Raw genomic sequence first — 13907 nt, forward strand, 5'->3', positions numbered from 1 at the left:
TAAGACTATACGAAAAAGGTTTGTTCAGCTCACCTCTTCCAAGCGATTCACTCCAGCGCACGGAGCAGCAAACAACCCCACGGACTTCGGGCAAACGACTCCAAACGAGAAAAAGGCACCAGCGCTTCAGGAGATTTGGGATATAAAATACTTTTTTAATTCAATCCGGATAAAAGCTTACACATGGCATGGTACATAGGTGAGTGGACCAACAGGTTGTAACCGACGCGTTTCGCTCTTTACGAGCTTAGTCTTGGTTTTACAAGCCTCCTGTTGTAGGAGAGCTATTTAAAGATCGCGCCTCAGGTAGGCGTGTGACGTCACCGGCACGTGATATGGATCACATGACCGGACCTGAACACTTCCTTCGGCATCTTAACTATTTCTCTTAGGACGCAATAGAATTAAAACATTATTTGATAAAAATAAGAACAATATATCTCACAGGGTAAGATGATTACGATGGTTAATATGTAAATACATAGTTTCAAATGGAAATGGCAATCTATGACATATGCACGTATGGCAATAGCGATTACTATGCAGAAAAGATTATATTAAATGCTAGACAAATAATGATGGAAATAGTAATATAATGATACTACAATATTGGTCACAGAAAAAACTAAATTATTCATAGCATAAGATTAAGTCTTGGCGCAGGTTCAGACCCATGGGTTGTGTTGTTTTGAGGATAAACATCCAATAGGTTTCCCTGCTCATAAGTTTTTTCCTATGATCTCCTCCTCTATCTGGTCGTTTAACCTTTTCTATGCCTTGCCACATAAAAAAATCTGGTGTCACCATTGTGCACATCTCGAAAATGTCTCGAGGCCGCAGACAAGTTGGTTAAATTGCTATTTGTTACATCGGATATGTGTTTCCTTATGCGGACTTTAAGAGCATTAGTGGTGCATCCCACATATTGTTTGTTGCAAAAAGTGCATTTAATGCTGTATATGGCAAATGATGTATTGCAATTCAAATAAGTAGTGATTTTGTAATTATTTTCAGTGGTGCATGAGATAAAGGAGTCAGAAACACACACATCTACATGCTATACATTTTAGATGTCCACATTTGTGGCTCCCCAGATGTTGCAACCAGGTATATTTCATGGGATTCGTGGTAACGCTCTTAAATAAACTAGGGGACAACATAGACCCAAGGGTGGGGGCTTTTTTAGAGATGTACCTGATTCCTTTAGTGAGACACAATTTCACATCTTCGTTCTGTTCCAGGATAGGTAGATGCTTTTTAATGATTCTTTTTACATGGTGAAACTGATTACTATAAGTGGTGGTAAATGTAATAGGTTTGTCAATTAATGTTTGGTCTTTTCTTTTAGAGGAATCGGATAAGAGTGTTTCTCTATTGACATTTGCAATTCTTTTTTTAGCGTTTATTAAGACATGTGGTTTGTATTTGCGATCCCTAAACCTCTTTTCCCAGTTAAGTGTTTGTTCATTGAAAGTGGAGTAATATGAATATTCTTATAGTAAAAAGAGGGAAAGTTAGGGGTGTGTTAAATGTAACTTTTATCTTATTAAAATGTTATATTGTAAGCATATTCAGAGCTTCTTAAAGTATTATTGGCAAAATTTGACATCCAGTATACCCTTGTTCCGGGTATAGATTTATGTTGGTTTATGTCAGAGTAAGTCCCTTATTTATTCTACTCCTGAGTTACAGGGTCCTGTATAGTAATATAACCCTGTGTGCCTCTATTGATGAAGGGGTAAGACTGTGTCTGTTGAATCACCTATTTTTAGTTTTTTGAGTAGATATGGAGACAAGAGTGAACCCCGCCAAACTTTTGTTAGAGGCGCTGCTATATGCGTTGCAACGCAATTACTTCACTTTTGATGCCCGCTTCTTCCTCCAGATCCAGGGAACAGAAATGACCGTGGCGTGTGCACCAACTTGCACCAACCTGTACCTTGGATGGTGGGAAGAAGAGTGGGTATTTGGAGGAGATTTGGATGAGTTTAAGAAGTCGATATTAATCTGGAAAAGCTATATTGACTATATTGTCTTTTATATGGAAAGGCACAGAAGAAACCCTGAATAATTTTGTTCAACTTAAAGGGAACCTGTCACCAGGGACCTCATTTTCAACAAAGAAAGATTGTAAAAGCCCATCACACCTGCAGTGCAAAAATGCCTATCTGCCTTTTCTAAGCATTTGTATTACAATCTAATTGTGTATTATAACTTACTCTTGCATCCTGACAAAATCCTAGGTAGTCACAGGGGCTGGACTTTGGTTCGGATGTATTTCAAAAAACATGTGATTTGTTTGTGCTGCAGGCTGCCTCCATCTTTGTGCTCCTGTACAGCTCTGTCCCTTCCCCACTGATGTCATCTTACCATGCTGTGACCTCTGAGAAGTAGCAGGAGGTGGAGCTAGACAGGAGCACAAAGGTGCGGGCCCAAGCTCTGAGGAGGAAGTAACACAACAAGTCACATGTTTTTTTAAAATGCATGCAAACCAAAGTCCAGCCCCTGTGACTACCACAGGATTTTGTCAATGTGCAATGTAAGTTATAACACACAATTATATTGTAATGCAAATGCTTACAAAAGGCAGACAGATTAGCACTGCATGTGTGATATACTTCTGCAATCTGTCTTTAGTGAAAATGAGGTCCCTGGTGACAGAATGATATTAATATCAAACTGACTCTAAAGTCAGTAAAATCAAAGTTACATTTCTGGACATCAAAATAAAGACTGATGAACATCACGACTTATCTGTATTGCAAGGAGACTGCTACCAACAGCCTTCTACATGCAAAAACGCCTAAAGAGAACAATCCGGAGAATCCAAAAAGGGCAATTCCTCAGACTCCGTAGGAGCTGCCCCACTTTCATGAATTTGAGAAAAGCTTCAGTAGCTTTGAAAACGCGCCTCGGGGGAGCTACTCCAACCAGCAAATCAATCGAGCTTATAATGTTGCACGGAGGACAGTAAGTTCCAGTCTCCAAGTTAAACATGAAGAAAAGGGATGACAAAGTTCGCTTTGTCATTACTCTCCATAATAAAAGGCCACAGATGACTAACATTTTAAATGAACATTGGAAAAATCCTTATTTTGGATCCAGACCTGAAAGATCCAGAATTGGGGAACACATTCTGAGCATAAAGAAATGACAAAAATAAAATGGAGGCAATATCCCTGAAGAAGGATTTCCAACCAACACCATTGGCAGAGCACTTCAAGACACCACATAATTTGCAATTCTAAGACTTAACTTGGTGGGAGATTGAACACATAAAACTGGATATAAGAGGTGACATGACAACAGGCATCTGTAATCAGAGTGAATGTATTTATACTTAACCAGTTCACGACCGCCCGCCGTGTATTCACGGCACCGGCCGGGTCGCGCTGCATAGCCGGTAAGTCTCTGCTGCATATTGCGGGTAACACCCGCTGATAGCACATTGTAATGAATGAGGAGGAAAATCTCCATATACTGCCATACTGTAGTATGGCAGTTTATGATCGGATCGATCAGATAACCTAGGGTTAAAGTACCCTAGGGAGTCTGAAAAATAGTAAAAAAAAAAATGTTTAAAAAAAAAAAATTATAATAAAAAAACCTAAAATTTCAAATCACCCCCTTTCCCTAGAACTGACATAAATATAAATAAGCAGTAAAAATCATAAACACATTAGGTATCGACGCGTCCGAAAATGCCCGATCTATCAAAATATGATAACGGTTTTTCAATGCGTTTAACCCTGTAACGGAAAATAGAACCAAAATCGAAAATGGCACTTTTTTGCCATTTTAAAAAATATAAAAATCTATAAAAAGGGATCAAAAGGTCGTACAGTTCTACGCCTCCCTGCGCCGGCTATAAAGTTTAAAAAGTGTTTTAAACCGCGATACCGCGGTTTAAAACGCTAACAAAAATAAGCTCCGGCACCAGCTCACCCTGAGCTGGTTCCCGGTATTTCCATCAGAAACCTGCCACTACAAGTGGTAGGTTTCCTTTAATGTCTGCCAGCTAATAATACTACCGGTGACTGGAAGTAGACAGCAGGGTAGCGGTGTATTAAATCACATCAGTGCTCTAAGCTCGACTTAAGACGAAAACAGTACACTTGTTCAGCCAGGCTCCAAACACTTGCGTTTTCAATCCTTTGTTGTTGCATAGGTAATACAAAGCATCCCATAGTGGGGGACAACGGCAGCTTACGCTTTTCAGGCATATATACTGCTCTTAAGCTTGGAGTGACTCCCTGCAACAAGTTTATCTTGCCAGCTTATACTACTACCACTGGAGGCTGAAAATAGACAGCAGGGTAGTGATGCACTACCTCATTCCTCTGTTCTAAACTTTTCATGAAACTCGACATTACTTGCCCAATATTACTCTTAAAGTGAAAATAAACTATCTTTTCACATAAAACTCTGCATGTCAGCGAGATAACATCTGCAACGGCTTAAGTTGTGCTGAATAAATGTGCTGCTTATTAAGGTGCTGCATGTAAATTTCCATACGTTTCATATCTCATACGGTAATTGGGGAAAAAAAAACTGCAGGATAGAAGTGTATTACACCACATAGCTGCTCCAAGAGTATCTCCCACCAATAAGTGCACTTTGCCAGCTAATATTACCATCAGAGGCTGGAAAGAGACGGCAGGATAGCAATACACCACCTCATACCGCTGTTCTAAATACCATCTTCATGTAATAAGAAATACTTACCCAATATCATTCTTGTAGTGGAAATAAATAACAAACAACTTTGTATCTCCTTACATGAAACATTGTATGTCAGGGAGATTATATCTGCTACTGCCAAACAGCCGTGCTGAATAAATGCGCTAGTAATACACTGTATATTCAAGTGGTGTATGTAAATCTCTAAGTTCACATCTACCAAATACATAACATGACAATTCTCTCAACATTTTAGGGAGTTCTGTCTATTTAATCACCTATTTTATGATTTAAAAAGATCAACATGAACAGTTTTGCCCTTTCATCAATAGAGGTACACAGGGTTTTCTCACTGTACAGGACCCTGTTACTTAGGAGTAGAATAAATTGGGGACTTACTCTGACATACACCAACATAAATCTATACCCAGAACAAGGGTATACAGGATGTCAAATGATGCCAATAATACTTTAAGAAGCTCTGAATATACTTAAATTCAACTTACAATATAACCTGTTTATAATTTAACATACCCCTAACTTTCCCTCTTTCCCCTCTTATCCTTATTTTATTTGAGTTACTAGAAGGTGGTGGAAACTTGGCGTGTTGCGTTTTCCTTTTGAAATCTTGAAATGTATTCACATCAATGTAACAAAATTAAATCAGTGTTTCACTGATTTCAAGCCATATAGTTACCATTTTTCTTTAAGATATCTTAATCACTTCACAAACCTGCAGTTCACTGTAACTTCACGTTGAAGATGTGAACATCGCTGCTTACCATGGATCAGATATTTTTTGTTATGCACAATCTAGTTTTCTGACAACCACAAGTAACTATTCTAAGGGTACTGCATTTTATCTATAGGTATGAATCGTTTCTGACATAGGACCACTATAGGAGTGACATCCTGTTGCTAAATGTGCCCCTGCTGGACACTTGTCCTGAAAGGGTAACTATGGGTCACAAAGTCTACTGGCAATTTGCATATACTCTAGAACAGGGGTCCCCAAACTTTTTACATAGGGGGCCGTTCATTGTCTCTCTCAGACCATTGGAGGGCCGGATAAAAAGCGGTACATGTGACCACATCTGTAATACACTGCCCCCCCCCCCCCAATTAATTATTTAATATACTGCACCACCTTGTGAACTATTTTATATATTGGCCCAATGAATTAATTAATTGGGTCAATTAATTATTAAATATTCTGCCCCCCCCCCTATTAATTACTAGACTGGCCCTTAAAATTATTTCCTATGCTGCCCCTTCACCATTAGTTATTTTATGTGCCCCCACCCACCATTAGTTATTTTATGTGCCCCCACCATTAGTTATTTTATGTGCCCCCCCCACCCACCATTAGTTATTTTGTGCCCCCCACCCACCATTAGTTAGTTTATGTGCCCCCCACCACCCACCATTAGTTATTTTATATGCCCCCACCACCCACCATTAGTTATTTTATATGCCCCCACCACCCACCATTAGTTATTTTATGTGCCCCCCACCCACCATTAGTTAATGTGCCCCCCACCACCCACCATTAGTTATTTTATATGCCCCCACCACCCACCATTAGTTATTTTATATGCCCCCACCACCCACCATTAGTTATTTTATATGCCCCCACCACCCACCATTAGTTATTTTATGTGCCCCCCACCCACCATTAGTTAGTTTATGTGACCCCCACCACCCACCATTAGTTATTTTATATGCCCCCACCACCCACCATTAATTATTTTATATGCCCCCACCACCCACCATTAGTTATTTTATATGCCCCCACCACCCACCATTAGTTATTTTATGTGCCCCCCCCCCACCATTAGTTATTTTATGTGCCCCCCCCCCCCACCATTAGTTATTTTATATGCCCCCCCCACCATTAGTTATTTTATATGCTCCCACCGACCATGAATTGTTTCATTATTAGGGCCCCCCAGCCGACACAATGTTTTAACTGCTGTTTAAAAAAATTAAAAAATCCTATACTTACCTCTGGCTCCTGCGTCTTCTTTCTTCTTGTGGCTGCCGGACAGGAAAAGGTGCGCGTCATCACGCGGCCGCGCATGCAGGCTCAAAGAGCGATGTGCGCCGGGGTTGTCTTCCGGCCACATCGCTCCACCTGCAGTAATAGTGCTCGAGCGGCCGATTCCGACCGCATCGAGCACTATGTTGTGACTGACAGGAGCTTTCTGTCCGGACGGACGGAGGCTCCTGCCCGACTGCCGAAGTTTGCGGTCCGATGCGACGGGGGCCGCATAGAAACGGTCCGCGGGCCGCATGTGGCCTGCGGGCCGTAGTTTGGGGACCCCTGCTCTAGAATGTTTTATAAAGGGTGTTCTGCTTAACAGCAATTAATTGCAAAGTCAATATTTGCCTAAAAAAGGAACTTTTTCCCCCATTTCAACTTCATTGCAGGCCTGCCTTAAAAGGAGCAGCTAACATAGTTTCAGTGATTGCTTTATTAACACAGGTCCACAAACACCTAACAGGGAAGAGTGTTGACTGAGGTGCAATCTTTCTAGCTGCAATAATCTATCGCATCATAAAGGAATTCAAGGAGAGGGGTTCCATTGTTGCCAAAAAGGCTCCAGGGCACCCAAGAAGGACCAGCGAGCGCCAGGACAGTCTCTTAAAAGTGTTTCAGCTTCAGTATGGGGCTACCAGCAGGAGGAAGGCAGCATGCATGTGTGAGTGCATCTGCACGCACTGTGAGGTGGAGACTCTTGGAACAAGGCATGGTGTCAAGGAGGGCAGCAAAGAAGCCACTTCTCTCCAGAAAAAACATCAGGGACAGACTGATATTCTGCAAAAGGTACAGGAAGTGGACTGCTGAGGACTGGGGTAAAGTCATTTTCTCTGATGAATCCCCTTTCCGATTGTTTGTTTGGAACATCTGGAAAACAGCTTGTTCGGAGAAGACAAGGAGAGCGATTTCACCAGTCTTGTCTCATGCCAACTGTAAAGCATCCTGCAACCATTCATGTGTGGGGTTGCTTCTCAGCCAAGGAAATTGGCTCTGTCTTGCCTAAAAGCACATCCAAGAATAAAGAGTGGTACCAGAATGTCCTCCAAGAGCAACTTCTCCCAACCGTCCAAGAGCAACAATGCCTTTTCCAGCATGTTGGAACACCTTGCCATAAAGCAAAGGTGATAACTAAATGGCTTGGGGAACAAAACATACAGATTTTGGGTCCATGGCCTGGAAACTGCCCAGATCTTAATCCCATTGAGAACTTGTGGTCAATCATCAAGAGACGGGTGGACATCATGTAAAAATATCATATTTGTGTTATTCTCAAAAGTTATGGCCCTGACTGTAGGTCCTTTGGAAACTTGGCACCATCTATTTTTATTCTGGGTAGTGATTCCTGATATTCATCACTTTTCTCTTCAGCAACGTAGGCTTCAGTATCCTCGCGCGCATGCGTGTTCGCTGTCGCGATCATGTGATTGCTCATTCGTAGGTCATAGGATCATGGAGATGCTCAATGACCAAGGCAGTACGCCGATGGCACTCGCTCCGGTCAGAACTGATCCTCAGTTCAGTTATCCTTTTGTAGACTCTCCCAGAACGCATGGGTTCTGAGAGGCGTAGGAAGTGATTTAAAGTTGTCCACACAACTTCCGGATATGGCACAACCATAAATCAAAGCCCTTGAATGGCTATAAGATCCCGTTCACTAGCCTCAGTGAGACAGAATATTATCAGCCTTATGCTGCCACCAGTTCTCCTTTAATATAAGCCCGGTCCGTAAGGGGATTATATAGGCTGAGGAACCAACCCGGTAGCATGTATATGAGCGAGAAACCCGTGAACTGTTTAATTTAACCCCTTCCCGCCGCGGCCCTTTTCGTTTTTGCACTTTCATTTTTCACTCCCCACATTCAAAAATCTAACTTTTTTTTTCCCCATGTACAGAGCTGTGTGATGGCTTATTTTCTGCGTAACAAATTCCACTTCAAAATGGTGGTATTTAATATTCCATGCCGTGTACTGGGAAACGGGAAAAAAATTCCAAATGCAATCGTACCGACCCAAATAATAAAGTAGACATGTCATTTGGGGCGCAAAGTGAAATCCGTAAAATCCAAGCCCACAAGAATATGGCACAAATGCGTTTTTTTACCAATTGGTAAAAAAACGCATTTGTGCCGTATTCTTGTGGGCTTGGATTTTACGGATTTCACTTTGCCCCAAATGACATGTCTACTTTATTATTTGGGTCGGTATGATTAAGGGGATACCAAATTTGTATAGGTTTTATAATGTTTTCATACATTTAAAAAAAAAATAAATAAATAAAACCTTGTGTCCAAAAATTTTGGGGGGGATTTTGCCATCTTCTGGCGCTAATAACTTTTTTTATACTTTGGTGTATGGAGCTGTGGGTGGTGCCGATTTTTGCGGATTTTGATGACATTTACAATGTTATCATTTTTAGGACTGTACGACCTTTTTGATCACTTTTTATAGAATTTTTTTTTTTAAATGGCAAAGAAGTGCCATTTTCGACTTTGGGCGCTATTTTCCATTACGGGGTTAAACGCAGTGAAAAACCGTTATAGATCGGGCATTTTCGGACGCGGCAATACCTAATGTGTTTATGATTTTTACTGTTTATTTATCAGTTCTAGGGAAAGGGGGGTGATTTTGAATTTTTAGCTTTTTTAATTATAATTTTCTTAAACTTTTTTTTGAATTTTTACTATTTTTCAGACTCCCTAGGGTACTACAGTATGGCAGAATATGTGTATTTTACTACTCGTACCTTAAAATGTGCTGATAGCAAATTGTAATGAATGGGTTAACCCGAAGTAGCTTCGCCGGCGGCGATCTGCAGGAAAACACCCGTGCAATATGCAGCAAAGTCTTACCGGCTATGGAGAGGGCTCGGCCCGGGAGCCCTCTCCATGCATCGGGACCCAACATGTGACGTACTATTATGTCACATGTCGGTAAGGGGTTAACATAGCGGGAGGGTGTCGTGACGGAGAGATTCAGAGGCCAGGACTATACTTTTATTGAAACCTAACAAAGACTTCAATAAACTCCTATTGTCTAATGATTACAAACTCATGACATCTATTTTAGCTTTCCGTTTACAATCCATTTTACCTCCTATACTACACCCAACTCTGGCAGGATTCACGAAAGGGTGCCATGCGACTAAAAACATTCGGGTGATTGCAGCTTCAATAGCGGGATCGGAGAACCGGAGGAACTTTGGGAGGCCTTTTCAAAACTTGATTGACTCGCTATACACGGGCTCCTACACCACAATCACTGTAAATAAAGGGAACACCCTACAGATAACTATATTTAGGGGAACCAGACAGGGTTGCCCAATATCCCCTTTCCTTTTTAACTTCTCTCTAGACCCCATGCTTTATCACTTACACACCACCTCCAGTTTTCAGGGCATACATTTGGGAACCAAAGAAATTCGGATCTCTATGATGTATTATTAGTAATATCTGAGATCAAAGGTGAGAAGACGTTTCAATCTTGATCCTTTGTATTTCCCATATCTGTCCTTTTATCCACAATCCCGACTTTCAACAGGGCAACCCACATTGCGATTTTTATACATGGTTTAGGGCTGGAATTCGCACGGTGGCGCAGTTGCTACACGATAAATGAATTCTAACAATCACAGAACTGTAGGATTTATTCCCTGCAGATTGCTTTTTTTCCCATACATGCACACATTACGCCACAAAGGTATTAGCAAGGTTAAAAGAAAATGACTGGAACCCCAGCTGCAGAGCTTGGTTTAATAGGACCAGTGGTCAGTACCGGCAAATCTCTGTAAACTATGCCCTCCTCCACTCCTTGCTGGACAATGAGAACTCGCCTGCTTCCCTAACTAAGTGGCAGCTAGATGACCTGTCTGTCACCACATCACCACTCCTAAATTCCATGGTTAATGCCTATAGATCTCTGCCATCGCCACGCTTTCAGGAGATGTATCTCCAGCTGTGGCATCGCTCTCACATCACTCCGACCAGAGGGTTTCATATGGGTATATACGACACAACAGCATGCCAGGAGGGAGCCGGCCTTTATCATTGTATGTGGGCATGCTCAGTCATCCAGCCTTTCTGGCACACAATTATAGCCTTCACTGCTAAATATCTCAATTTATGTCCCTAGGGAACTGTTGTGGGCATTCTTTGGGTACATAGATACAGAGACACAAGCTGTACCAGAGGGTTTCAGAGATTGCTGACAGCAGTAGCGGGTTGTAAAGCATCCTCCAAACCTGGCTCAGCCCCACAGCGCCCCCTATCAGAATATTTCTAGACAAGCTCGCGTATATAATGCATATGGACTAGATAGAAGCCTCCCTGAGCAGGGAAAAGCGAGTACAATCCTTTCACCACTTGGAAAATTTTGGTGTGCTGTCACCTGAGATGAGGAAAGATATCAGAAATGGCTTCGTGGGGGGCGTGGCTTGGCCGAGGATGTGAGCGGTCGCACGCTGGCAGAGCTCCCGCTACACATTTTTATATTATCCGGCACCCTGCCAAATACACTGCCCTGTAGCGAAGGACTCAAGTCCAGAGAGCCCCACGATCCTCCATGGCCGGCGGGGGGAACAAGAAGAAGCTGCGGGAGGCGCCGGGAGAACTGAGCGGCAGTGATCAGCGCCCGGGCCACGACGCGGCCATTGATCCTGCAGAGGTGGTGACCCGTCTTCAGAAGTTTGCCCACGTGCTGGAGCGCGCTGGAGCCGGAGCCCACAGGGGGAGAACCGAAGAGTGAGGACTGGCCGTCCCTGCCGACCCCACAATCCAATCCAATATGGCGGCCGCAACGATATCCAGGGCACCAGACACCCCAAGACCACCACGTGGACAGCGTATACTGCAAGACAGGCAGCTGCCTCCTCACCTCCTGCTGCCACAGGCTCTGAACCAACTCTCCATGAGGTACTGTCTGCTGTGCATAATTGTAATAATGCTATTTCCTCACTCACAATGCTAGTGGGTGGTGTGAAGAGAGATTTTAATATTATACGTCTTGACATGCAAAGAGTCTCGGAGAGGATGGGGGCTCTATAAGGCAGGGTAGGAGAAGTGGAAGATCAGTTTCCGCCAGTCAAGAGGGATGTTTCATGTATGCATACTTCCATAGCTGCTTTGCTAGCTAAACAAGATGATATGGAAAACGGGCTACGGCGTAATAATGTACGCCTCATCGGGGTCCCGGAGAAAGTGGAAGGCAGACACCCGGGTGCGTTCTTTGAGCAGTGGCTTCTATCTATTTTTGGCAAAGAAACCCTAACTCCGCTGTTTGCCGTGGAACGTGCTCACAGGGTTCCATCCAGACCCCTGCCAGCAGGCAATGCCCCGAGAGCGGTGCACATACGCATTCTACATTACAAGGATAGAGACATCATCCTGAGAAAGGCGAGAGAGAAGCAAAATCTGCGCATCGATGAAAACCGGATCTCAATCTTCCCCGATTTCTCAGCTGAGGTTCAAAAGCAAAGGGCCACATTTATGGGGGTGATACAGCGCTTGCGCCAGTATAATCTACCATATTCCATGTTCTACCCGGCAAAGCTGAGAGTGGTGGTGTTGCAAGCTACGCATTTTTTCACTTCACCAGGAGAAACTACGTCCTGGCTGGATGCTCATGAAAACGAACTGCGACGGCGCAGCCCTCAACGTGAATAAGCTGTCTGCCAAACTGGACACTGACCCAGGAACTGCAAGTATACATACATTTGATTTCTAAAAAGTAATTGCAGGGTGCAAACTGTTCATAGTTAAAGTTGAATAGCGGGTCATGCTCTACCAGTGACTTTATCTTATACTGTAATGATTTTCTCACTGCACTATGTTGCGAGCAGGCGAACTGCAGGCCGCAGTTACTTTCTTTCTCCAAGGTTGCGCCTACGGCGCGTGGTTATGTCTGTTTGTTATATGTTGGTTCCTAACCGGGCATTTGCAGATTATTATCGGGTACATAGCAATTTTACCTTTTAGCCTTCTTATATAATGGCGACTAAAGTAAATATAGGGGATTGTAAGGGGATTGGGCGATTCAGTGAAAAGGTACGCAGTAGTAACAGCCCTAAAGCAGTATCAGCCCGCAGTAATTTGCCTATCTGAAACCCACTTTACAGACACTAACATAGCTAGCTTGGGACCATCCTGGATAGGAACTGCATATCACTCTACATACTCTTCACACGCTAGAGGAGTGAGCATATTGGTACATAGAGCGATACCTTTCCAATACATAAGCTGTAATGTTGACCCAGATGGGCGCTTTATTGCTCTTAGATGTATTCTACATGCAAGGGAGATATTACTTGTAGCAGTATATATACCCCCACCCTACTCCTCAGCTATAATGAACAAAATTCTATCGGTGGCTATGGAATTCAGATATCCCCATACTCCTAATAGGGGATTTCAATAATTGCATTAACCCATACTATGACCGGCATCAACGAGGCAACATCCCTGCTAATAGTCCTGACACTTCCTTGGCTAAGGTTCTGGTTGAGGTGGGACTGACGGATATTTGGAGGCATAAATTCCCCACGACACGAAGATATTCATGTTATTCGAGCTCCCACAATTCCTTGTCCCGCATTGATCTGGCAATTGTTGAACATGGTGGCAGGGGTGGAATACGCTCCTAGAAGAGTCTGACCACTCCCCAGGGGGGGGGGGGGGGACGACAGCGCCTTTGGAAGCTTAACCCCTTCTGGATACCGATCTTGCGACCGACAGATAGAAATTCCTTTATTTCCCCAGGTATCCTAAGATTCAACATTGGCACTACCTCTAGGCTGATAGTGTGGGACACATTAAAATCACTCATTAGAGACTGCTTTAATAAAGGCATTATTGCTCACAACTCCAAACAGAGGCCATATACACAAGTGTTACAAATGAGGGTACAAGACACTGAGCGATGCTCTGTGGACACTGGAACGGAGGAAGCTAAGGCAGACTGGCTAGAAGCCCAGGACCTTCTTAAAGGGATTCTCAGGAGGTGGAAAAACATGGCTGCAGTCTTCCAAAAACACCACCACACCTGACCATGGTTACTGTCAGTACTGCAGCTCTGCTGTATAGAAATGAATGGAGCTTAGTTGCAATACCACACACTACCCATGGTCAGGTGAGGTGCTGTTTTTGGAAGACTGCAGCCATGTTTTTCCACCTCCAGAGTACCCCTTTAAGTCTCA

The 13907-nt window shown here is 43.1% G+C and overlaps 1 protein-coding gene across 1 annotated transcript in view; it reads left to right on the plus strand.

Moving 5' to 3' along the window:
- Positions 1-13907, plus strand: part of CSE1L (chromosome segregation 1 like) — a 245821-nt gene that overhangs the window by 42715 nt on the left and 189199 nt on the right. The window lies entirely within an intron of this gene.

This window comes from Engystomops pustulosus, chromosome 6, assembly GCF_040894005.1.
Source record: "Engystomops pustulosus chromosome 6, aEngPut4.maternal, whole genome shotgun sequence".
In the NCBI taxonomy this organism is placed as follows: Eukaryota; Metazoa; Chordata; class Amphibia; order Anura; family Leptodactylidae; genus Engystomops; species Engystomops pustulosus.